Below are 23,627 nucleotides of genomic sequence, written 5' to 3'. Positions count from 1 at the left end.
TTTCAAATATCCATGTTTTTCCTTTACTCTGATTTTGTTTTAATGAGGAAAATCAAAGTCCCTGGTGAATTAATGAATGAAACGTATTCATACCCCTTTAAATTTCTCACTCTGTTTCATTGCAGCCATTTGCTAATCTCAGAAAAGTTCATATTATTTCTCATTAATGTATACTCAGCATCCCCTCTTGACAGAAAACATACAGAATTGTAGAAAGCTTTGTAAATGTATTAAAAAAAGAAAAACTGAAACATCACATGGTCATAAGTATTCAGACCTTTTGCTCAGTAGAAACCCCTTTTTAGCTTGTACAGCCATGAGTCTTCTTGGAAATGATGCAACTAGTTTTTCACAGCTGGATTTGGGGATCCTCTGCCATTCCTCCTTCAGAACCTCTCCAGTTCCATCGGGTCGGATGGTGAATGTTGGTCATAGAGTTGGATGCAGGCATGCATAACAAATCACATTTTATTTGACATATATTTACATTTTTCAAGAGTACATTGCCAATATACTATTACAGAATTGTACAAATTGTCAATACATTCAAAATTTGCAGACAACATGCTTATGAAAATTAGTACAATGAAACAATAGGTACACTTTAGAGGAAATGTGAAAAATATTGAACCAAGGACAGAGTATTGTTTTAATTTAATATCACAGTATTCCAGTATTATTGCAAACATACTGACATTTCTCCTTCCTAAGAACAGTGAGGATCAACGGCAGAACATTCCCATTCACTGCACTTTACAGAAACCTACAAAAAAGAACATTTGTCTTTTAAAGAGTACAGAAAAATGGCAAAGAAAAAAGTCTGACTTACAATTTTAAGACGTAGCGGACTCGCTATGCATGTGACATCATCAGAACTGATGATGATTGGGACCGGATGCCTGGGCTGGGAAAACATTTCTAGGTTACTTCTTTACCTGTTTATGTTAGAAGTAGAAAAAATAGTCAGCAATATGATAGAATCAGTTGATGTTGAGGCATCAACTATGAAGCTGTTTTCAGTGAGGTCTTAAGGGAGACAATCTACCATCAAATCTTTCCATCCATGATCTGAACACGTTGATCCCTGCAGGGTGGTGAGGGGGGCCGGTGGGGCCCAGCTCCAGCTGTCACCAGACGAGAGGCGGGGTTCACCCTGGACAGGTCACCAGTCCATCGCAGGCACTGAAAGCTAACAATGAATAAAACGTATGAAAGAGAAATGATAAATTAACAAGGAGAATAAATGATGTCCAATTATTTTAAAATCAAATCATGTTTATTAATTGCAGTGATTTATAATTGCTGACGTCAGAGACTCAGAACCTGGTTTTAGAGGAAGAATTGAGCTGAATCAGGAAAACTGAAGTATATTTTGAGGTTGTCAGTAACATTCCTCTGTGGGATCCAAAAGTCAAGATTCTGAGAGTAGCGTTGTTGTCTTGTAATAGGAAGGGCGTAGGTTCGATTCCATCTTCCTCTTGCCACATGTCAACGTGCTTTGGCACCACTGTTTGTATATGTTGGACCTCCCAGCTGTGGTGTTTATCTGTATATGGCAGCCTGAGTCTGTTGAATGTGTAGGTCACTCATAGCACAAAGGCTTCAGCCTGGATGTATTATTGAGTTTTAAATATATAACTAGAAAAACAAAATTTCTGAAGAAATTTAGCCGGGGCCTGCCAAGGCGCGCCCGTCTGGTTTGTGCCCGGCGTCGTCACGCTACAAATTGGCATCGACGCTAAAGGATGCTGCAATGTAATCAAGTTCAGATTTCTTTAGCCGAAATCTCTTTGCTTCCTTGTCTTTCGTTAGGCGATGAAATACGTTCATGTTTGGTTCGGTTCAGTTCTACTCTAGTGGGCAGACTGTACCGCAGCTGCTGCGCTACAGATATTTCTCCGCTGATTTTCAGTAAAACTCTACAACGGAGAACCTGGAGGTTCTGGTTCGGATGAACAAAATAAACCCAGATATTTTATGTTTTATTATTTGAAATTATTGATAGGCCAAGCATAATGAAAAAAAACTCAGATCATGAAGTTATTTTATGTAATTCAAACAAAAATTATAATTTACATCATACCAAGCTAATATTATGTAGTTCTGCTGTTTTTCACTGTCGGCACAAGACGGCAGCTGAGAGTATCTGTATCCGAAGCAACTGATTCAGTGAAGTAGCTTAATATGCTAGTTCCGGTTATTTGTGGCAATTTCTGCAAGTCACAATAGCTCTAGGTTGAGGTAAAACAAAATTGCCTTATTTCAGCTGATCAGATTGATGTTAACAGAGATTTTGTAGCCTAACTGGTTTCACGAAAGCCAGTTAGCAAAGTGCTAACATGTGAACAAATTGTGGTTCCATCAAGCTAGCAGCTACGCTATCAGAGCCACAACAAAATATCCCACAGCAGTCAAACTTTTAAAATCGATCACATTTCTTAAAGAACACATTACATTTAACAACTGTAAGCAGTTCTAATAATATAGTAATGAAATTAAATAGTATATTTTATGGACATAACACAAACACTTCTTACCTTAACCAAACAGTCGGAAGCAGAAAGCTCTTCTTCTTCTTTTTGTTTTTAATGGCGGTTGGCAAGCAACTTAATGGTGTGCATTACCGCCACCTACTGGTATGGAGTGTGGATCAGGGCGCAACTTAAAAAAAAAAAACACTAAATCCTTTCTATCAGTTTAGTTTTCTTAAGAAATTTTATGAAATAACATAAATATTCATGGGGCGTGCTGTGGTGGCGCAGGGGGTTAGCACGCCCCACGTTTCAGTTAACCGCTCCCCAATCTAAAGTCTTACATATAATCCTGTTACCTTCAAACATGTAATAACCGCTTTATTTATTTTGTGTTTAATTAATATCTTATTAAGTTTAAATGTCTCTATATCATATTTCCTAATTTATTGTACTTGCTTTATATTTTCCACAATTAATTATTACATGTTCTACTGTTTCCATATCCATACCACACTCACATCTACCTGTTGGATGTTTACCAATCAAATTTAAAGTTTTGTTTAATCCAGTATATCCAAGGCACAATCTTTTTTTTTTTCATACTTGCTCTTTTCGCTTTTCAGACTTACAATACTTCATTTGAGCCAGCTGGGGGAGACAATTCTCTGTTTTAGCCAGTAGGGTATTAGGGTTTTCAATGGATTTTCCCCATTGAATTATAATGGGGTTTTTTTCGTAGTTTTTTGCGAATTATGTCGCCATGTTCATCCCGAATCCCACCAAAAGTAATAGCTGGAATGGCGTGAATTTTCTGCAGGTTTTGATACCTCTTTTGTAGGTGTGCACGCAGCGGTATGAGCCGCATTAACGGTTACGGATGAAAAATAAAGAATTATAACTAGAAAATTTCGGAAGAAATTTAGCCGGGGCCTGCCAAGGCGCGCCCGTGGGGTTTTGGGCCCGGCGTCGTCGCGCCACAAATCGGCGTCGACGCCAAAGAACGCCGCGACGTGATCAGTGGCACGCGGAGAACCGCAAGAACGTTAAGCGAGGCGGACGTGCACCATTCGGTACGATTTAAAATTTTCTCAAGGCTTTTATTTTGGAAGTTTTGTTAAACTTCATTTCAAAGGGCCAAACTAATCCCATGCGTAATAGTCCTTGGGTTAAAATAGTTATATAATGCTGAAAACAGCAATTACATGATGTAAAAATATTCAAGGCTTTTATTTTGAAATTATTATTATGCTCCATTTCAAAGTTTCAAACTAATCCCATGTGTAACAGTGCTTTGGATGAAAAAGTCATATACGGCCAAAAAGAGCAATTACATGATGTAAAAATATTCAAGGCTTTTATTTTGAAATTTTCAGTATGCTTCATTTCAGAGGGCCAAACTATTCCATTGTGTAACAGTGCTTTGGATAAAAATGTCACATAAAGCCAAAAACCGCAATTACATGATGTAAAAATATTCAAGGCTTTTATTTTGAAATTATTATTATGCTCCATTTTAAAGTTCCGAACGAATCCCATGTGTAACAGTGCTTTGGATGAAAAAGTCATACAAAGCCAAAAACAGCAATTGCATGATGTAAAAATATTCAAGGCTTTTATTTTGAAATTTTCAGTATGCTCCATTTTAAAGTTCCGAACGAATCCCATGTGTAACAGTGCTTTGGATAAAAAAGTCACATAAAGCCAAAAAGCGCAATTACCTGATGTAAAAATATGCAAGGCTTTTATTTTGAAATTATTATTATGCTCCATTTTAAAGTTCCGAACTAATCCCATGTGTAACAGTGCTTTGGATGAAAAAGTCACATAAAGCCAAAAAGCGCAATTACCTGATGTAAAAATATTCAAGGCTTTTATTTTGAAATTATTATTATGCTCCATTTTAAAGTTCCGAACAAATCCCATGTGTAACAGTGCTTTGGATGAAAAAGTCATATACGGCCAAAAAGAGCAATTACATGACGTAAAAATATTCAAGGCTTTTATTTTGAAATTTTCAGTATGCTTCATTTCAGAGGGCCAAACTATTCCATTGTGTAACAGTGCTTTGGATAAAAAAGTCACATAAAGCCAAAAAAAGCAATAACATTATGTAAAAATATTCAAGGCTTTTATTTTGAAATTATTATTATGCTCCATTTTAAAGTTCCGAACTAATCCCATGTGTAACATTGCTTTGGATGAAAAAGTCATATACGGCCAATAAGAGCAATTACGTCATGTAAAATATTCAAGGCTTTTATTTTGAAATTATTATTATGCTCCATTTTAAAGTTCCAAACTAATCCCATGTGTAACATTGCTTTGGATGAAAAAGTCATATACGGCCAAAAAGAGCAATTACGTCATGTAAAATATTCAAGGCTTTTATTTTGAAATTTTCAGTATGCTTAATTTTAAAGTTCCAAACTAATCCCATGTGTAACAGTTACTGAGTTCAATCAGTTATATACAGCCCATAGCAGCAGGTAGTTCTAAAGGCCAGTTCTCAGTCCTGATCTGTTTCAACTGAGGATAGATAGAACTACAGCGATGCGTATCTGTAGTCCAAATCAGCAGCCAATAGCCTCTTGAGTTCCGTTGCTATGGTAAATAATGGTCTCAGCAGGTGTGAGCTCTGAGCGCTGAGCTCTCAAACACACAATTGTGTGTTTGAGCAAACACATTTTACTGACAAAAAAGCATTGGAAACAAATCCTTCTTGTTCGGGAACCGTAATACATATTCGAAAAGCGTTTGCAGCGTATGACAGTTCAATGTGTCTTCTGCGATAGTCCCGAGATTCATATCTGTACCTCACTCAGAACATTTACAGCGATGAGAGAAAGAAATGTTGTGCCCAGATCTGAAATTCTATTCAAATACATGGGAGAGAGCCTCAGACAGCCTCAGAAAATCCTGTCGCATGACTTTGCTCTGAAGCACCGTGACAGAAAACCGTACGGTCTAGATAAATTTCGAAAACATTTTACCGGAGCAGACAGGCGTATCAATGTCAGGACCGATTTTGATACTAATTGTGCGATATTTGTGGGCGTGATGGCGATTTCAAAAATGATTTGGGTTGAAAAAGTTGTCTTCATCTCTCACTCTAAGCAGCCAGAAACGCACTCTAACTTGAGCAAAAATGAGAAACTTTGGGTCGCTTAGAGGCAAATTGTGGACAAACCGTAACTGGTATCGACGAGCCGTCTTCACTTTCGAAGAGATCACAGACGTATCTACAAAATGAAATTTGAATGGCATTTCTAGGTGAATTTGTGACGACACAGCAAATCCTCAAAAATAGGGTATTTCTAGGATTTTTCCCATTGAGTTATAATGGGGTTTTTTTCGCAGTTTTTTGCGAATTATGTCGCCACGTTAAGCCCAAATCCCACCAAAAATAATAGCTCCAATGGCGTGAATTTTCTGCACGTTTTGATACCTCATTTGTAGGTGTGCACCCAGCGGTATGAGCCGCATTAACGGTTACGGAAGAAAAATAAAGAAGTATAACTAGAAAATTTCGGAAGAAATTTAGCCGGGGCCTGCCAAGGCGCGGCCGTGGGGTTCGGGCCCGGCGTCGTCGCGCCACAAATCGGCGTCGACGCCAAAGAACGCCGCGACGTAAGCAGTGGCACGCGGAGAACCGCAAGAACGTTAAGCGAGGCGGACGTGCACCGTTCGGTACGATTTAAAATGTTGTCAAGGCTTTTATTTTGGAAGTTTTGTTAAACTTCATTTCAAAGGGCCAAACTAATCCCATGCGTAATAGTCCTTGGGTTAAAATAGTTATATAATGCTCAAAACACAAGTAGCTGATGTAAAAAATATTCAAGGCTTTTATTTTGAAATTTTCAGTATGCTTCATTTCAAAGGGCCAAACTAATACCACGTGTAACAGTGCTTTGGATGAAAAAGTCAAATAAAGCCAAAAAGAGCAATTACGTCATGTAAAATTATTCAAGGCTTTTATTTTGAAATTTTCAGAATGCTTCATTTCAAAGGGCCAAACTAATACCACGTGTAACAGTGCTTTGGATGAAAAAGTCAAATAAAGCCAAAAAGAGCAATTACCTGATGTAAAAATATTCAAGGCTTTTATTTTGAAATTATTATTATGCTCCATTTTAAAGTTCCAAACTAATCCCATGTGTAACAGTGCTTTGGATGAAAAAGTCATATAAAGCCAAAAACAGCAATTACCTGATGTAAAAATATTCAAGGCTTTTATTTTGAAATTATTATTATTCTCCATTTTAAAGTTCCAAAGTAATCCCATGTGTAACAGTGCTTTGGATGAAAACGTCAAATAAAGCCAAAAACAGCAATTACCTGATGTAAAAATATTCAAGGCTTTTATTTTGAAATTATTATTCTCCATTTTAAAGTTCCAAACTAATCCCATGTGTAACATTGCTTGTGATGAAAAAGTCATATACGGCCAAAAAAAGCAATTACCTGATGTAAAAATATTCAAGGCTTTTATTTTGAAATTATTATTATGCTCCATTTTAAAGTTCCAAACTAATCCCATGTGTAACAGTTACTGAGTTAAATCAGTTATATACAGCCCATAGCAGCAGTAGTTCTAAAGGCCAGTTCTCAGTCCTGATCTGTTTCAACTGAGGATAGATAGAACTACAGCGATGCGTATTCGTAGTCCAAATCAGCAGCCAATAGCCTCTTGAGTTCCGTTGCTATGGCAAATAATGGTCTCAGCAGGTGTGAGCTGTGAGCTGTGAGCTCTCAAACACACAAGTGTGTTTGAGCAAACACACTTTACTGAAAAAAAGCATTGGAAACAAATCCTTCTTGTTCGGGAACCGTAATACATATTCGAAAAGCGTTTCGAGCGTATGACAGTTCAATGTGTCTTCTGCGATAGTCCCGAGATTCATATCTGTACCTCACTCAGAGCATTTACAGTGATGAGAGAAAGAAATGTTATGCCCAGATCTGAACCGAGATCGGCTGTCACTGTAATTTCAGCAAAAATGAGAAAGTTTGGGTCGCTTAGAGGCAAATTGTGGACAAACCGTAACTGGTATCGACGAGCCGTCTTCACTTTCGAAGAGATCACAGACGTATCTACAAAATGAAATTTGAATGGCATTTCTAGGTGAATTTGTGACGACACAGCAAATCCTCAAAAATAGGGTATTTCTAGGATTTTTCCCATTGAGTTATAATGGGGGTTTTTTCGTAGTTTTTTGCGAATTATGTCGCCACGTTAAGCCCAAATCCCACCAGAAGTAATAGCTCCAATGGCGTGAATTTTCTGCACGTTTTGATACCTCATTTGTAGGTGTGCACCCAGCGGTACGAGCCGCATTAACGGTTACGGAAGAAAAATAAAGAATTATAATAATATTAAAGAGACACTTTGTTGGGTGTAGAGTAATAGGTTCCTGCCATTGCTTTGCATGGCAGGCCCCAACTAGAAAAACAAAATTTCTGAAGAAATTTAGCCGGGGCCTGCCAAGGCGCGCCCGTCTGGTTTGTGCCCGGCGTCGTCACGCTACAAATTGGCATCGACGCTAAAGGATGCTGCAATGTAATCAAGTTCAGATTTCTTTAGCCGAAATCTCTTTGCTTCCTTGTCTTTCGTTAGGCGATGAAATACGTTCATGTTTGGTTCGGTTCAGTTCTACTCTAGTGGGCAGACTGTACCGCAGCTGCTGCGCTACAGATATTTCTCCGCTGATTTTCAGTAAAACTCTACAACGGAGAACCTGGAGGTTCTGGTTCGGATGAACAAAATAAACCCAGATATTTTATGTTTTATTATTTGAAATTATTGATAGGCCAAGCATAATGAAAAAAAACTCAGATCATGAAGTTATTTTATGTAATTCAAACAAAAATTATAATTTACATCATACCAAGCTAATATTATGTAGTTCTGCTGTTTTTCACTGTCGGCACAAGACGGCAGCTGAGAGTATCTGTATCCGAAGCAACTGATTCAGTGAAGTAGCTTAATATGCTAGTTCCGGTTATTTGTGGCAATTTCTGCAAGTCACAATAGCTCTAGGTTGAGGTAAAACAAAATTGCCTTATTTCAGCTGATCAGATTGATGTTAACAGAGATTTTGTAGCCTAACTGGTTTCACGAAAGCCAGTTAGCAAAGTGCTAACATGTGAACAAATTGCGGTTCCATCAAGCTAGCAGCTACGCTATCAGAGCCACAACAAAATATCCCACAGCAGTCAAACTTTTAAAATCGATCACATTTCTTAAAGAACACATTACATTTAACAACTGTAAGCAGTTCTAATAATATAGTAATGAAATTAAATAGTATATTTTATGGACATAACACAAACACTTCTTACCTTAACCAAACAGTCGGAAGCAGAAAGCTCTTCTTCTTCTTTTTGTTTTTAATGGCGGTTGGCAAGCAACTTAATGGTGTGCATTACCGCCACCTACTGGTATGGAGTGTGGATCAGGGCGCAACTTAAAAAAAAAAACACTAAATCCTTTCTATCAGTTTAGTTTTCTTAAGAAATTTTATGAAATAACATAAATATTCATGGGGCGTGCTGTGGTGGCGCAGGGGGTTAGCACGCCCCACGTTTCAGTTAACCGCTCCCCAATCTAAAGTCTTACATATAATCCTGTTACCTTCAAACATGTAATAACCGCTTTATTTATTTTGTGTTTAATTAATATCTTATTAAGTTTAAATGTCTCTATATCATATTTCCTAATTTATTGTACTTGCTTTATATTTTCCACAATTAATTATTACATGTTCTACTGTTTCCATATCCATACCACACTCACATCTACCTGTTGGATGTTTACCAATCAAATTTAAAGTTTTGTTTAATCCAGTATATCCAAGGCACAATCTTTTTTTTTTTCATACTTGCTCTTTTCGCTTTTCAGACTTACAATACTTCATTTGAGCCAGCTGGGGGAGACAATTCTCTGTTTTAGCCAGTAGGGTATTAGGGTTTTCAATGGATTTTCCCCATTGAATTATAATGGGGTTTTTTTCGTAGTTTTTTGCGAATTATGTCGCCATGTTCATCCCGAATCCCACCAAAAGTAATAGCTGGAATGGCGTGAATTTTCTGCAGGTTTTGATACCTCTTTTGTAGGTGTGCACGCAGCGGTATGAGCCGCATTAACGGTTACGGATGAAAAATAAAGAATTATAATAATAATAATAATAAAGAAACTTTTCTTGGGAGAATAGCAATAGGTTCCTGCCATTGCTTTGCATGGCAGGCCCCAATAATAAAGAGACGCTTGTTGGGTGTAGAGTAATAGGTTCCTGCCATTGCTTTGCATGGCAGGCCCCAATAATAACTAGAAAAACAAAATTTCTGAAGAAATTTAGCCGGGGCCTGCCAAGGCGCGCCCGTGGGGTATGGGCCCGGCGTCGTCACGCTACAAATTGGCATCGACGCTAAAGAACGCCGCAACGTAATCAGTGGCACGCGGAGAATCGCAAGAACATAAAGTAAGGCGGACGTGCACCATTCAGTATGATTTAAAATTTTTGTCAAGGCTTTTATTTTGGAAGTTTTGTTAAACTTCATTTCAAAGGGCCAAACTAATCCCATGCGTAATAGTCATTGGGTTAAATCAGTTATATAATGCTCAACAGAGCAATTATCTGATTTAAAAATATTCAAGGCTTTTATTTTGAAATTTGCAGTATGCTTCATTTCAGAGGGCCAAACTATTCCATTGTGTAACAGTGCTTTGGATAAAAAAGTCACATAAAGCCAAAAAGCGCAATTACCTGATGTAAAAATATTCAAGGCTTTTATTTTGAAATTATTATTATGCTCCATTTGAAAGTTCCGAACTAATCCCATGTGTAACAGTGCTTTGGATGAAAAAGTCATATACGGCCAAAAACAGCAATTACCTGATGTAAAAATATTCAAGGCTTTTATTTTGAAATTATTGTTATGCTCCATTTTAAAGTTCCGAACTAATCCCATGTGTAACAGTGCTTTGGATGAAAAAGTCATACAAAGCCAAAAACAGCAATTACATGATGTAAAAATATTCAAGGCTTTTATTTTGAAATTATTGTTATGCTCCATTTTAAAGTTCCGAACTAATCCCATGTGTAACAGTGCTTTGGATGAAAAAGTCATACAAAGCCAAAAACAGCAATTACATGATGTAAAAATATTCAAGGCTTTTATTTTGAAATTATTATTATGCTCCATTTTAAAGTTCCGAACTAATCCCATGTGTAACAGTGCTTTGGATGAAAAAGTCATACAAAGCCAAAAACAGCAATTACATGATGTAAAAATATTCAAGGCTTTTATTTTGAAATTATTATTATGCTCCATTTTAAAGTTCCGAACTAATCCCATGTGTAACAGTGCTTTGGATGAAAAAGTCATATAAAGCCAAAAAGAGCAATTACATGATGTAAAAATATTCAAGGCTTTTATTTTGAAATTATTATTATGCTCCATTTTAAAGTTCCGAACGAATCCCATGTGTAACAGTGCTTTGGATGAAAAAGTCATACAAAGCCAAAAAGAGCAATTACATGATGTAAAAATATTCAAGGCTTTTATTTTGAAATTTTCAGTATGCTTCATTTCAGAGGGCCAAACTATTCCATTGTGTAACAGTGCTTTGGATGAAAAAGTCATATACGGCCAAAAAGAGCAATTACGTCATGTAAAATATTCAAGGCTTTTATTTTGAAATTTTCAGTATGCTTAATTTTAAAGTTCCAAAATAATCCCATGTGTAACAGTTACTGAGTTAAATCAGTTATATACAGCCCATAGCAGCGGGTAGTTCTAAAGGCCAGTTCTCAGTCCTGATCTGTTTCAACTGAGGATAGATAGAACTACAATGATGCGTATTTGTAGTCCAAATCAGCAGCCAATAGCCTCTTGAGATCCGTTGCTATGTTAAATAAGTTTCACACCAAGGTGTGAAGTGTTAGTGAAACAGCCTGAGAGCCTCAGAAAATCCTGTCGCATGACTTTGCTCTGAAGCACCGTGACAGAAAACCGTACGGTCTAGATAAATTTCGAAAACATTTTACCGGAGCAGACAGGCGTATCAATGTCAGGACCGATTTTGATACAAATCGTGCGATATTTGTGGCCGTGATGGCGATTTCAAAATTATTTTGGGCTCAAAAAACCTCTTCATTTCTCACTCTAGCCGAGATGGGCTGTCACTCTAATTTTAGAAAAAATGAGAAACTTTGGGTCGCTTAGAGGCAAATTGTGGACAAACCGTAACTGGTATCGACGAGCCGTCTTCACTTTCGAAGAGATCACAGACGTATCTACAAAATGAAATTTGAATGGCATTTCTAGGTGAATTTGTGACGACACAGAAAATCCTCAAAAATAGGGTATTTCTAGGATTTTTCCCATTGACTTATAATGGGGTTTTTTTCGTAGTTTTTTGCGAATTATGTCGCCACGTTAAGCCCAAATCCCACCAGAAGTAATAGCTGGAATGGCGTGAATTTTCTGCACGTTTTGATACCTCATTTGTAGGTGTGCACCCAGCGGTATGAGCCGCATTAACGGTTACGGAAGAAAAATAAAGAATAAACTAGAAAATTTCGGAAGAAATTTAGCCGGGGCCTGCCAAGGCGCGCCCGTCGGGCATGGGCCCGGCGTCGTCGCGCCACAAATCGGCGTCGACGCCAAAGAACGCCGCGACGTGATCAGTGGCACGCGGAGAACCGCAAGAACGTTAAGCGAGGCGGACGTGCACCGTTCGGTACGATTTAAAATGTTGTCGAGGCTTTTATTTTGGAATTTTTGTTAAACTTCATTTCAAAGGGCCAAACTAATCCCAAGCGTAATAGTCCTTGGGTTAAAATAGTTATATAATGCTCAAAACACAAGTAGCTGATGTAAAAGTATTCAAGGCTTTTATTTTGAAATTTTCAGTATGCTTCATTTTAAAGTTCTGAACTAATACCACGTGTAAGAGTGCTTTGGATGAAAAAGTCAAATAAAGCCAAAAAGAGCAATTACGTCATGTAAAAATATTCAAGGCTTTTATTTTGAAATTTTCAGTATGCTTCATTTCAAAGGGCCAAACTAATCCCATGTGTAACAGTGCTTTGGATGAAAACGTCAAATAAAGCCAAAAACAGCAATTACCTGATGTAAAAATATTCAAGGCTTTTATTTTGAAATTATTATTCTCCATTTTAAAGTTCCAAACTAATCCCATGTGTAACATTGCTTTGGATGAAAAAGTCATATACGGCCAAAAAAAGCAATTACCTGATGTAAAAATATTCAAGGCTTTTATTTTGAAATTATTATTATTCTCCATTTTAAAGTTCCAAAGTAATCCCATGTGTAACAGTGCTCTGGATGAAAACGTCAAATAAAGCCAAAAACAGCAATTACCTGATGTAAAACTATTCAAGGCTTTTATTTTGAAATTATTATTATGCTCCATTTTAAAGTTCCAAACTAATCCCATGTGTAACAGTTACTGAGTTAAATCAGTTATATACAGCCCATAGCAGCAGTAGTTCTAAAGGCCAGTTCTCAGTACTGATCTGTTTCAACTGAGGATAGATAGAACTACAGCGATGCGTATTCGTAGTCCAAATCAGCAGCCAATAGCCTCTTGAGTTCCGTTGCTATGGCAAATAATGGTCTCAGCAGGTGTGAGCTCTGAGCTGTGAGCTCTCAAACACACAAGTGTGTTTGAGCAAACACACTTTACTGAAAGAAAGCATTGGAAACAAATCCTTCTTGTTCGGAAACCGTAATACATATTCGAAAAGCGTTTCGAGCGTATGACAGTTCAATGTGTCTTCTGCGATAGTCCCGAGATTCATATCTGTACCTCACTCAGAGCATTTACAGCGATGAGAGAAAGAAATGTTGTGCCCAGATATGAACCGAGATGGGCTGTCACTCTAATTTGAAGAAAAATGAGAAACTTTGGGTCGCTTAGAGGCAAATTGTGGACAAACCGTAACTGGTATCGACGAGCCGTCTTCACTTTCGAAGAGATCACAGACGTATCTACAAAATGAAATTTGAATGGCATTTCTAGGTGAATTTGTGACGACACAGCAAATCCTCAAAAATAGGGTATTTCTAGGATTTTTCCCATTGAGTTATAATGGGGTTTTTTTCGTAGTTTTTTGCGAATTATGTCGCCACGTTAAGCCCAAATCCCACCAAAAATAATAGCTCCAATGGCGTGAATTTTCTGCACGTTTTGATACCTCATTTGTAGGTGTGCACCCAGCGGTATGAGCCGCATTAACGGTTACGGAAGAAAAATAAAGTTCTATAATAATAATATTAAAGAGACGCTTCTCTCCGACAATAGTAATAGGTTCCTGCCATTGCTTTGCATGGCAGGCCCCAACTAGAAAATTTCGGAAGAAATTTAGCCGGGGCCTGCCAAGGCGCGGCCGTGGGGTCTGGGCCCGGCGTCGTCACGCTACAAATCGGCATCGACGCTAAAGAACGCCGCAACGTAATCAGTGGCATGCGGAGAATCGCAAGAACGTTAAGTGAGGCGGACGTGCACCATTCAGTATTATAAAGTAAGTATATCAGCTAAAATCAGCAGAAACGCTAATGTTAGCGTCATTGCTTTCATCAGTATGTGGGAAATCACTAGGATATTTTCTGTAATTGATTTACTCCATTCAGTATACTAAACATTGCTAAAAAGTAAAATAAATAGCTAATAGCTTATTGAAGCTAAAATGCTAACGCTAATGAACCTTGCATTGAACTGTTTAGTAACAGTTCAATGCTCATAAACTGCAGGAAGGCAGTTCATTAGCATTTACCTAATGATTGTCACAAATATAAATTTTCAATAACGCACACACACACAACATATTACAGTTTAAAAATATATATTGACCTTATGTTAAAGATTTCTACAAACTTTTTACAGGTAAAGTTTACAATGAACCAAAATTACAACATTTAAAGAATACCATAAATTTAAGAATCTAATGTCTCTGCAATAAAAAGAAATTGCTATCTTTTTTATTTTTAAACAACACCTCATATTGTTAAATAACTGATTTTATGTATTCAAGTTTTAAATATTACATTTGAGTTTGCATGGATGTAAAATTACTGCTCAGTTTAAAAATTACAGTATTTTTAAACTGAGCAGTTTAAAAATATGCTCAGTATTTTTAAACTGCTCAGCTAAACTTCGCTCTTTAGCTTGTTAGCTTGTCGATGTTTCAGTTTTATTCGCTGGGAAAATTATTCTTTGTCTGCTTTGAAGATAAGCAGACAAATAATAAAAAACAAGTTTTGATATTAACTCTCAACTTCATTCACAAAACTTTTTCGTTATTTATTACACAACGAACATGTATTTCACATAAGAACAAAACAATGAGGTGACGTTGCCTGTAATTGAACACAAAGCTGATCCCTCTTCACCCTGTCACCAACTCACACACATCCTCATTGCGTTGTGTTCTGTAAATAAACAAAACACAAGCAAAATCAATAAACTATATGCATATTCCAGTATACTGAGTTTTGGTTTTACATTCATTCTATTTAAATGTAGTTTGTTTGTGCTTACCAATGTTTTCTGGCCGGATGTCAGGCACCATTTCCCCCTGGTCAGTTCGTCGATGTCTGGTTTTAGTTCTATTCTGTGGCAATCCGCAAAACGGCGTGTAGGTTTTCGTCAGTAATGCGCGATCTGTGCTTGGTCTTGTTTAAAGTCATTATTGAAAACATCTGTTCGCACAGATAGGTGCTTCCAAACGTGGACAAAACACGAGCTGCATGGAGTCGAAGCTGTGGCATCAAATCAGGGGGCAGTAGACGGTAAAAGTCCTCGATTGAAACATCACGGGACTTTGCTCTTTAGCTTGTTAGCTTGTCGATGTTTCAGTTTTATTCGCTGGGAAAATTAATAATCAGCTTGAGGTGACTCTGCTGCACTCTAGTGGCGAGAAGCCGTAATGTTGGTTGGTAAGAATCGGAAGGCATTATGGGATATGTAGTTTGTAGTCAATTCGTGCTCAAAACCTATTTTAAGTCAATCAATGGGGCTGTAAAACGGTGGTAGGGGGGAGAGGGCCACATAAAATGACGTAGCGGGCCACATGTGGCCCGCGGGCCTTGAGTTTGACACATGTGCAATAGAGGATCTATCTGCTGCTCATGCAAAACAGTCTATTTTAATCCCATGTGTAATAGTCATTGGGTTAAATCAGTTATATAATGCTCAAAACACAAGTAGCTGATGTAAAAATATTCAAGGCTTTTATTTTGAAATTTTCAGTATGCTTCATTTTAAAGTTCTGAACTAATACCACGTGTAAGAGTGCTTTGGATGAAAAAGTCAAATAAAGCCAAAAAGAGCAATTACGTCATGTAAAAATATTCAAGGCTTTTATTTTGAAATTTTCAGTATGCTTCATTTCAAAGGGCCAAACTAATACCATGTGTAACAGTGCTTTGGATGAAAAAGTCAAATAAAGCCAAAAACAGCAATTACCTGATGTAAAAATATTCAAGGCTTTTATTTTGAAATTTTCATCAAGCTTAATTTTAAATTGCCACACTAATCCCATGTGTAACAATTGCTGGGTTAAATCAGTTATATAAAGCTCAAAAGAGCAATTTTCTGATGTAAAAATATTCAAGGCTTTTATTTTGAAATTTTTGTTAAGCTTCATTTCAAAGGGCCAAACTAATACCATGTGTAACAGTGCTTTGGATGAAAAAGTCAAATAAAGCCAAAAACAGCAATTACCTGATGTAAAAATATTCAAGGCTTTTATTTTGAAATTTTCATCAAGCTTAATTTTAAATTGCCACACTAATCCCATGTGTAACAATTGCTGGGTTAAATCAGTTATATAAAGCTCAAAAGAGCAATTTTCTGATGTAAAAATATTCAAGGCTTTTATTTTGAAATTTTTGTTAAGCTTCATTTCAAAGGGCCAAACTAATACCATGTGTAACAGTGCTTTGGATGAAAAAGTCAAATAAAGCCAAAAAGAGCAATTACATGATGTAAAAATATTCAAGGCTTTTATTGTGAAATTTTTGTTAAGCTTCATTTTAAAGTTCAAAACTAATCCCATGTGTAACAGTTACTGAGTTAAATCAGTTATATACAGCCCATAGCAGCACGTAGTTCTAAAGGCCAGTTCAGTCCTGATCTGTTTCAACTGAGGATAGTTAGAACTACAATGATGCGTATTTGTAGTCCAAACCAGCAGCCAATAGCCTCTTGAGTTCCGTTGCTATGTTAAATAAGTTTCACACCAAGGTGTGAAGTGTTAGTGAAACAGCCTGAGAGCCTCAGAAAATCCTGTCGCATGACTTTGCTCTGAAGCACCGTGACAGAAAACCGTACGGTCTAGATAAATTTCGAAAACATTTTACCGGAGCAGACAGGCGTATCAATGTCAGGACCGATTTTGATACTAATCGTGCGATATTTGTGGGCGTGATGGCGATTTCAAAAATGATTTGGGCTGAAAAAGTTGTCTTCATCTCTCACTCTAATCAGCGAGAGAAGCACTCTAACTTTAGGAAAAATGAGAAACTTTGGGTCGCTTAGAGACAAATTGTGGACAAACCGTAACTGGTATCGACGAGCCGTCTTCACTTTCGAAGAGATCACAGACGTATCTACAAAATGAAATTTGAATGGCATTTCTAGGTGAATTTGTGACGACACAGACAATCCTCAAAAATAGGGTATTTCCAGGATTTTTCCCATTGACTTATAATGGGGTTTTTTTCGTAGTTTTTTGCGAATTATGTCGCCACGTTAACCCCAAATCCCACCAGAAATAATAGCTCCAATGGCGTGAATTTTCTGCACGTTTTGATACCTCATTTGTAGGTGTGCACCCAGCGGTATGAGCCGCATTAACGGTTACGGAAGAAAAATAAAGAATTATAACTAGAAAATTTCGGAAGAAATTTAGCCGGGGCCTGCCAAGGCGCGCCCGTGGGGTTCGGGCCCGGCGTCGTCACGCCACAAATCGGCATCGACGCTAAAGAACGCCGCGACGTAATCAATGGCACGCGGAGAACCGCAAGAACGTTAAGCGAGGCGGACGTGCACCATTCAGTACGATTTAAAATTTTTGTCAAGGCTTTTATTTTGGAAGTTTTGTTAAACTTCATTTTAAAGTTCCGAACTAATCCCATGTGTAACAGTGCTTTGGATGAAAAAGTCATACAAAGCCAAAAACAGCAATTGCATGATGTAAAAATATTCAAGGCTTTTATTTTGAAATTTTCAGTATGCTCCATTTTAAAGTTCTGAACGAATCCCATGTGTAACAGTGCTTTGGATAAAAAAGTCACATAAAGCCAAAAAGCGCAATTACCTGATGTAAAAATATGCAAGGCTTTTATTTTGAAATTATTATTATGCTCCATTTTAAAGTTCCGAACTAATCCCATGTGTAACAGTGCTTTGGATGAAAAAGTCACATAAAGCCAAAAAGCGCAATTACCTGATGTAAAAATATTCAAGGCTTTTATTTTGAAATTATTATTATGCTCCATTTTAAAGTTCCGAACAAATCCCATGTGTAACAGTGCTTTGGATGAAAAAGTCATATACGGCCAAAAAGAGCAATTACATGACGTAAAAATATTCAAGGCTTTTATTTTGAAATTTTCAGTATGCTTCATTTCAGAGGGCCAAACTATTCCATTGTGTAACAGTGCTTTGGATAAAAAAGTCACATAAAGCCAAAAAGCGCAATTACCTGATGTAAAAATATTCAAGGCTTTTATTTTGAAATTATTATTATGCTCCATTTTAAAGTTCCGAACTAATCCCATGTGTAACATTGCTTTGGATGAAAAAGTCATATACGGCCAATAAGAGCAATTACGTCATGTAAAATATTCAAGGCTTTTATTTTGAAATTATTATTATGCTCCATTTTAAAGTTCCAAACTAATCCCATGTGTAACATTGCTTTGGATGAAAAAGTCATATACGGCCAAAAAGAGCAATTACGTCATGTAAAATATTCAAGGCTTTTATTTTGAAATTTTCAGTATGCTTAATTTTAAAGTTCCAAACTAATCCCATGTGTAACAGTTACTGAGTTCAATCAGTTATATACAGCCCATAGCAGCAGGTAGTTCTAAAGGCCAGTTCTCAGTCCTGATCTGTTTCAACTGAGGATAGATAGAACTACAGCGATGCGTATCTGTAGTCCAAATCAGCAGCCAATAGCCTCTTGAGTTCCGTTGCTATGGTAAATAATGGTCTCAGCAGGTGTGAGCTCTGAGCGCTGAGCACACAATTGTGTGTTTGAGCAAACACATTTTACTGACAAAAAAGCATTGGAAACAAATCCTTCTTGTTCGGGAACCGTAATACATATTCGAAAAGCGTTTGCAGCGTATGACAGTTCAATGTGTCTTCTGCGATAGTCCCGAGATTCATATCTGTACCTCACTCAGAACATTTACAGCGATGAGAGAAAGAAATGTTGTGCCCAGATCTGAAATTCTATTCAAATACATGGGAGAGAGCCTCAGACAGCCTCAGAAAATCCTGTCGCATGACTTTGCTCTGAAGCACCGTGACAGAAAACCGTACGGTCTAGATAAATTTCGAAAACATTTTACCGGAGCAGACAGGCGTATCAATGTCAGGACCGATTTTGATACTAATCGTGCGATATTTGTGGGCGTGATGGCGATTTCAAAAATGATTTGGGTTGAAAAAGTTGTCTTCATCTCTCACTCTAAGCAGCCAGAAACGCACTCTAACTTGAGCAAAAATGAGAAACTTTGGGTCGCTTAGAGGCAAATTGTGGACAAACCGTAACTGGTATCGACGAGCCGTCTTCACTTTCGAAGAGATCACAGACGTATCTACAAAATGAAATTTGAATGGCATTTCTAGGTGAATTTGTGACGACACAGCAAATCCTCAAAAATAGGGTATTTCTAGGATTTTTCCCATTGAGTTATAATGGGGTTTTTTTCGCAGTTTTTTGCGAATTATGTCGCCACGTTAAGCCCAAATCCCACCAAAAATAATAGCTCCAATGGCGTGAATTTTCTGCACGTTTTGATACCTCATTTGTAGGTGTGCACCCAGCGGTACGAGCCGCATTAACGGTTACGGAAGAAAAATAAAGAATTATAACTAGAAAATTTCGGAAGAAATTTAGCCGGGGCCTGCCAAGGCGCGCCCGTGGGGTTCGGGCCCGGCGTCGTCACGCCACAAATCGGCATCGACGCTAAAGAACGCCGCAACGTAATCAATGGCACGCGGAGAACCGCAAGAACGTTAAGCGAGGCGGACGTGCACCGTTCGGTACGATTTAAAATTTTTGTCGAGGCTTTTATTTTGGAAGTTTTGTTAAACTTCATTTCAAAGGGCCAACCTAATCCCATGAATAACAGTCATTGGATAAAATCAGTTATATAGTGCTCAAAACAGCAATAATCTCATGTAAAAATTCTCAAGGCTTTTATTTTGAAATTTTCAGTATGCTCCATTTTAAAGTTCCGAACGAATCCCATGTGTAACAGTGCTTTGGATAAAAAAGTCACATAAAGCCAAAAAGCGCAATTACCTGATGTAAAAATATGCAAGGCTTTTATTTTGAAATTATTATTATGCTCCATTTTAAAGTTCCGAACTAATCCCATGTGTAACAGTGCTTTGGATGAAAAAGTCACATAAAGCCAAAAAGCGCAATTACCTGATGTAAAAATATTCAAGGCTTTTATTTTGAAATTATTATTATGCTCCATTTTAAAATTCCAAACTAATCCCATGTGTAACATTGCTTTGGATGAAAAAGTCAAATAAAGCCAAAAAGAGCAATTACCTGATGTAAAAATATTCAAGGCTTTTATTTTGAAATTATTATTATGCTCCATTTTAAAGTTCCAAACTAATCCCATGTGTAACAGTGCTTTGGATGAAAAAGTCATATAAAGCCAAAAACAGCAATTACCTGATGTAAAAATATTCAAGGCTTTTATTTTGAAATTATTATTATTCTCCATTTTAAAGTTCCAAAGTAATCCCATGTGTAACAGTGCTTTGGATGAAAAAGTCATATAAAGCCAAAAACAGCAATTACCTGATGTAAAAATATTCAAGGCTTTTATTTTGAAATTATTATTATTCTCCATTTTAAAGTTCCAAAGTAATCCCATGTGTAACAGTGCTTTGGATGAAAAAGTCATATAAAGCCAAAAACAGCAATTACCTGATGTAAAAATATTCAAGGCTTTTATTTTGAAATTATTATTATTCTCCATTTTAAAGTTCCGAACTAATCCCATGTGTAACATTGCTTTGGATGAAAAAGTCATATACGGCCAATAAGAGCAATTACGTCATGTAAAATATTCAAGGCTTTTATTTTGAAATTATTATTATGCTCCATTTTAAAATTCCAAACTAATCCCATGTGTAACATTGCTTTGGATGAAAAAGTCATATACGGCCAAAAAGAGCAATTACGTCATGTAAAATATTCAAGGCTTTTATTTTGAAATTTTCAGTATGCTTAATTTTAAAGTTCCAAACTAATCCCATGTGTAACAGTTACTGAGTTAAATCAGTTATATACAGCCCATAGCAGCAGGTAGTTCTAAAGGCCAGTTCTCAGTCCTGATCTGTTTCAACTGAGGATAGATAGAACTACAGCGATGCGTATCTGTAGTCCAAATCAGCAGCCAATAGCCTCTTGAGTTCCGTTGCTATGGTAAATAATGGTCTCAGCAGGTGTGAGCTCTGAGCGCTGAGCTCTCAAACACACAATTGTGTGTTTGAGCAAACACATTTTACTGACAAAAAAGCATTGGAAACAAATCCTTCTTGTTCGGGAACCGTAATACATATTCGAAAAGCGTTTGCAGCGTATGACAGTTCAATGTGTCTTCTGCGATAGTCCCGAGATTCATATCTGTACCTCACTCAGAACATTTACAGCGATGAGAGAAAGAAATGTTGTGCCCAGATCTGAAATTCTATTCAAATACATGGGAGAGAGCCTCAGACAGCCTCAGAAAATCCTGTCGCATGACTTTGCTCTGAAGCACCGTGACAGAAAACCGTACGGTCTAGATAAATTTCGAAAACATTTTACCGGAGCAGACAGGCGTATCAATGTCAGGACCGATTTTGATACTAATCGTGCGATATTTGTGGGCGTGATGGCGATTTCAAAAATGATTTGGGTTGAAAAAGTTGTCTTCATCTCTCACTCTAAGCAGCCAGAAACGCACTCTAACTTGAGCAAAAATGAGAAACTTTGGGTCGCTTAGAGGCAAATTGTGGACAAACCGTAACTGGTATCGACGAGCCGTCTTCACTTTCGAAGAGATCACAGACGTATCTACAAAATGAAATTTGAATGGCATTTCTAGGTGAATTTGTGACGACACAGCAAATCCTCAAAAATAGGGTATTTCTAGGATTTTTCCCATTGAGTTATAATGGGGTTTTTTTCGCAGTTTTTTGCGAATTATGTCGCCACGTTAAGCCCAAATCCCACCAAAAATAATAGCTCCAATGGCGTGAATTTTCTGCACGTTTTGATACCTCATTTGTAGGTGTGCACCCAGCGGTACGAGCCGCATTAACGGTTACGGAAGAAAAATAAAGAATTATAATAATATTAAAGAGACGCTTGTTGGGTGTAGAGTAATAGGTTCCTGCCATTGCTTTGCATGGCAGGCCCCAATAATATTAAAGAGACGCTTGTTGGGTGTAGAGTAATAGGTTCCTGCCATTGCTTTGCATGGCAGGCCCCAATAATATTAAAGAGACACTTTGTTGGGTGTAGAGTAATAGGTTCCTGCCATTGCTTTGCATGGCAGGCCCCAATAAAGAAACACTTTCTCCGACAATAGCAATAGGTTCCTGCCATTGCTTTGCATGGCAGGCCCCAATAATAAAGAAACTTTTCTTGGGAGAATAGCAATAGGTTCCTGCCATTGCTTTGCATGGCAGGCCCCAACAAGTTTTCAGACTCTACACTGGTTTCCAAAATATAAACTCTCCAGCTTTTATTTAGCAGCTGAACCAAAATCTGCAAAATAAAAATCCAACTGTTTTGTCAGTTGATCCGAATCTCCGAGCGCAGAGTGTCCTTGCTTTAAATTCACTTAAATGGATCCATGATTAGCTGTAACAATAGATATTTGAGAAATATTTATTTTAGTGGTAAAAACAATACAGTAGGGTTTTTTTTAATAAATGTTAATAAAATATTGTCACATGGACATTCAGGTTGTTGAATTGTACTTAAAAGTATGTATGTGTGTATATGTTGTAACAGATAGTAGACTAAAGTAAATTAAGAATTTTCTAAATTAAGTATGACGCAGATTGTTTATGGATTAAATCTTATGCATCCTGGAAACAAATCGCCAGAGAAGCCAGGATGAAATTAAAGGGTTTTTGCTCTCAGGAAAATCTGGATGAAATAAATCAGCAGATCCAAAACAGTCTTGATAAAGTGAAACAGAATTATGAGTTTCTTCAACGTAATTCTTTAAATACTCCAGATATTGTGCAGAAACTAGATGCCTGTACTATACTAACAAATGAGATTTATGATCTTGTGTGTAAGCGTTTAGAAGGGGATATTGTTGAAGAAAAATTTAATCAGGAAGTTGAAAAGGAAAGAGTGCGAGAAGTCTTAAATAGAGACGAATATCAGTCTGTTTTTGGAGAAATCTCTACTGAATGTTCTTCATGTGGTTCATCAATTACCAGCTCCAAAGTTTCTCAAGGGCGTGTAATGGCAGAAGCTGATCTTGCGGCTAAAAAGGTACAAGTTAAATCCATGTTGGAGATTGAAGCTCAACATGTGAGAGTCAGTAAGCTTGAATGTGACTGGAAGTGTCATGAGTCCCAGATTATGGCAGAAATGAAGCAGAAGGAAGCTGAAGTGCTACAGCAGCTTGATGAGGAGAAGAGCAAGTTAAAGGTAATGCAAACAGATATGGAAGTTAAAATGGCTGCAGCTCGGCTTGATGTTTATAGCAGACTTGAAGATGGGGTAGAAGGGGAAAATCTTGATTTTAAGCCTGAGGTTAAATCAGTGCAAATTTTAAAACACCCAAGAAAGTCAGCTGCAAGGGCTGCATCAATTCTACCACCTCAAGCTCTGAGATTCCTGCAGTAAACTTGGC

The 23,627-nt window shown here is 37.3% G+C and overlaps 2 protein-coding genes and 1 long non-coding RNA gene across 3 annotated transcripts in view; 2 read left to right on the top strand and 1 right to left on the bottom strand.

Moving 5' to 3' along the window:
- The window catches only part of LOC111607583 (NLR family CARD domain-containing protein 3-like), a 66,618-nt gene that overhangs the window by 15,473 nt on the left and 27,518 nt on the right, over nt 1-23,627 (top strand). The gene's annotated exons all lie outside the window — the stretch shown is intronic.
- LOC111607593 (integral membrane protein GPR180-like) overlaps nt 1-23,627 on the top strand; it is a 34,682-nt gene that overhangs the window by 1,476 nt on the left and 9,579 nt on the right. The window lies entirely within an intron of this gene.
- Nucleotides 451-1,629, bottom strand: LOC111607600. Its single transcript, XR_002752362.1, has 2 exons — nt 830-1,629; nt 451-763 (listed from the first exon to the last, which is right to left on the bottom strand). It is a non-coding gene; the product is annotated as an uncharacterized LOC111607600 (long non-coding RNA).

The sequence above is a fragment of the Xiphophorus maculatus genome, chromosome 24 (genome assembly GCF_002775205.1).
Source record: "Xiphophorus maculatus strain JP 163 A chromosome 24, X_maculatus-5.0-male, whole genome shotgun sequence".
In the NCBI taxonomy this organism is placed as follows: domain Eukaryota; kingdom Metazoa; phylum Chordata; class Actinopteri; order Cyprinodontiformes; family Poeciliidae; genus Xiphophorus; species Xiphophorus maculatus.
This window is presented reverse-complemented; position numbering and strand designations above follow the sequence as displayed.